Raw genomic sequence first — 3,607 nt, 5'->3', positions numbered from 1 at the left:
AGATTTTCTATTATGCCTTCAACAAAATAATTTGCAATCTAAACTTTCTGTTGTGAGCTAACCCTTTGAAATAAAAATTGATAGGTTAGACATATGTGGAAGGAAATAGTGTGAATCCTCCTTTTAAAATGATTGCTTTAACACATTGTTAATTTAAGAAGCAAATCCTATTTTTTTTAAAGAAAAGATTTGCCGCTTGCCTCCAATATTTCAGGTTCATATCAGATTTACTTTGAATCCTTTTGATACATAAAAATAACTAGAAAATTCATTATTTTATTCAGTCTGAAAATAATGAGTCATTTAAATGGAAAGAAAAAGGCAAACATAGTTAAGTGTCTGTTTTGCATAGTCAAACAGAGCAAGTGTCAGGTATGCTATTTCCTCCCTTATGCTGCAGAGATGATGCAAACATTCATTTCTCAGATCAATATTCGACATGGATGAAAGAAGAGCAATATTGTAGCCAGTACTTCTGAGATTTCATTCATGTCTTGTTTTACTAACGAATTACTTACTTTTCTCACTTCAAGCATCTTCTAGTTAAACATCTCCAACCAGGGTGGTCCTTCAGGGGAAACCTCAATCAACCTACTATATCAATGCCACTGGAGTTCCACTTTATACTTCCACAACAAACTACGAAGCATGATAATAAACTGATTTAAAAATCTTATTCCCATCTCAGCTCATCCTGTCGTTTCAGAACTGATACCCCAGCAAAGTTTTTAAGCACATGCTTTAATCCATGCCCCTTCAGCAAAGCACTTCTGCATATGCTTAAATCCCATCCAAGTCAATGGGAGTTTAGCACATCCCTAAAGTTAAGCATAGGTTTACCTTTAGGGATGCAGAATAGAGACTGGCTGCTGAACGTCTAAAAAAATAATAGTTTTTAATCACATAATTTACTTGATGCTACAGTTAAATCAATGATGTATGAAATGCTACATTTCTTTTACTGTTTTTAATTTTTGCTTTGATTCCCACCTTATATTTATAAGGTGAATAAATATTGAAAAACAAAATTTAAGTGGAGGCATGCGTGGCTATCAGCCATACAACCCTTCACTAGCTGTCACTGAGCCGTAGAAATCCAGTGTTTCCTCACAAAAACAAAAATTAAAACAGCCAGTGCTCTCACACCCTATTCTCCTTAGGGAAGTTTTACTAGCAGAAAGCTGTAGTGAAGTCTCGTATTACTACTATGGGCTTCATTCTCTCCTTCAAAGGTCAGCTCAGCATGTGGGAGAAATGTCAGGGAGCCAGAATACCTTCCTGATTCTCAAGGCAAGCCAAAGCCATGATGAGTTAGAGCCACTTCCAGGTAGCTCTAACTGATGCCAATGATGTAGAAGCCATTACACAAGGAAAAGATGTGTGAGGCAAAATGGTACTCTATTATGCCTGCTCCCCATTGTTCCCCCATCCAGTGTCAAGGGGGCATGGCAATTGTAGGACCTGGAGCCAGTGCAACTGCTCCAAGCAAGGAGTTCTCTTCCAATAGGGCAAGTCTCTGGGGCCAACTGTGGCCAGTTCCTTACCCCTTTGTCCCTCAAGTGGTACCATAAGACAGACTGGAATAAAGAATCCAGCCCTCTGTCTTCATTACTTTTTCAAATCGTATATTATAATAGTATATTATGAAGATGTATAAATGTCACTGGTCAAGAGAAATAAAAAAGAATATCCCGTGAAGCAGTCTCTTTTTTTAATCTTGACCTTTTAAAATTCTTGATCATTTTATTTAAACAGTCATATTTGTTCATATACTCACTAGCATGAAAAGTTTGGTAATCACTAATGGGAGGTATTAATCCCAGTGTGGAGGGCCAGATCCAGGAACCACTTAATTTCCATTTAAACTTTCAAAATAGGGTTTAAGAGGCGCTTAGGCCTCATGCTGGCTCGCTGCACCGGGATGAATTTCACATTAGCCAAGCAAATTAGTGAAATTCTCCTGTATTCTTCTCTGAGTACGAAAGTATTCCTCCTCTCATACACCACTGATTCCATGAAATCTTTTGAAAATGACCCTGCTAGATCATTCCACAACCTCAATCTTTTGCCAGCACACCACAGATGCTGTTGGCATCTGATCTGTTTTGTCTGTGTCTGAAGTAGATTCTAACATCCTCAGAGCAGGAACTATACACACAGCATACATATACGTACATATAAAAGTGTTAAACAACCTGTTGATACTCAATAAATAATACTTTACCAGATCAGACAACTCCACTGTTGAATTGCTGATTTACTCAGGGGTGGCGCTAGCTTTTTTGCCGCCCCAAGCACAGCAGTGGGCAGCATGCCTGCGGGAGGTCCCCGGTCTGCGGATTCGGCAGCATGCCTGCGGGAGGTCCGCCGGTCCCGCTGAATTGCTGCCAAAAGCCTGAAGCCGCCGCTGGGTATCAGGAGGGTTGCAGGAGAAGAGGTGCAGGGGAAGGGGGGAGGTGCAGGAGGAGAGGGCTGGGGGAGGGTACCAGGGGAGAGGTGCGGGTGAAGGGAGAGTACAAGGGGAAGGGGTGTGGCAAAGGAGCGATGGGGGAGGTACAAGTGGAGGGGCTGCGAGCGGGATGGGGGGGTGCAAGGGCTGAGAGGGGCAGGCGCTGGCAGCTGCTTCCCTAGCCCCATGCAGGTAGAGCTGAGAGGACGGACACTGACCCCCAGGTGCCCGAGCCGCAGGGGTCCCCCTATGGGGCAGTATCCCCCGCTGCCCTGCTTGGAGCCGGGCTCTGCCTCTCCCCGCCCAGGGCAAGCAGTGCGGGGCTGAGGTGGGGGAGGTGCACGGCGGGCTGAGTCCAGGGGCAGGAGGGGGCGGAGGCAGCTCCCTGGCAGCTCAGGCTGCCCAGCCACTCGCTCTGTCAGCGCGCGAGCCGGGATCTGCGCTCCCTGCCCAGCCCGGCGGTGCCCTGCACAGCCCACTCGGGTGGGGAAATGCTGCGCCGCCCTGGGGAGACTCAGAACAGCAGCGACAGTGGTGGCGGCAGCAGGACCCCTCGTCCATCCCTGCATCCCGGGCCTGCTTCCCTCCCTGGATTTACTCTTGCTGCCACTTTGACACACCCTTTCTGTTGAGATCTGCAAAACCGTACAGCTGATCACTTAGACTCAGAGCTGCACGAAATTCAGAAGTTTGGGAAACACTTCACAAATTTGCATGTTATCCTTGTACAAGGGCCAGGCTAATCTTCTCTATATCATTCCAATTGTAATATATGTGCTAAGTTTGTAAAAACAAATCTCTTCATGCTTTGGTTTGGTGGGGTTTGCACTTCCTGAGTTTCAAGTCTGAAGGAATCTCAAAAGAATTCAACATGAAACTCAGTCAAGGAAACTGCTAAGTTCCATGTGGTTCTGTGCAAACAACTATACAGAGCTACATGTTTAACATGGGGTCAGCACAAAACAGTAACTCAACCAAGTTTTACTCATTTCACTTAGCACTGGATCCTGCTTGGCTAGAAAGGCTTGTAAACTTTCAGCAAAACCTTTGGACAAACCACTTTCCATTTGGAGAGTCACTGTATGGGCACAAACCAGAATATTATGAATTTGTCTCTCTCTCATAATAGTCTGAAATAATAAGCAGTTAAAATCTAGA

The 3,607-nt window shown here is 44.6% G+C and overlaps 1 non-coding gene across 1 annotated transcript; it reads right to left on the bottom strand.

Annotated features, from left to right (window-relative positions):
• Positions 1-3,135: 3,135 nt before the first annotated feature.
• LOC117877504 lies at positions 3,136-3,242 on the bottom strand. The gene has a single exon (XR_004645729.1). It is a non-coding gene; the product is annotated as a U6 spliceosomal RNA (small nuclear RNA).
• Positions 3,243-3,607: the final 365 nt, after the last annotated feature.

Source organism: Trachemys scripta, chromosome 4 (assembly GCF_013100865.1).
Source record: "Trachemys scripta elegans isolate TJP31775 chromosome 4, CAS_Tse_1.0, whole genome shotgun sequence".
NCBI lineage: Eukaryota > Metazoa > Chordata > Testudines > Emydidae > Trachemys > Trachemys scripta.
Note: the sequence above shows the minus strand (reverse complement) of the source record. Positions and strands in the feature narration are given on the sequence as shown.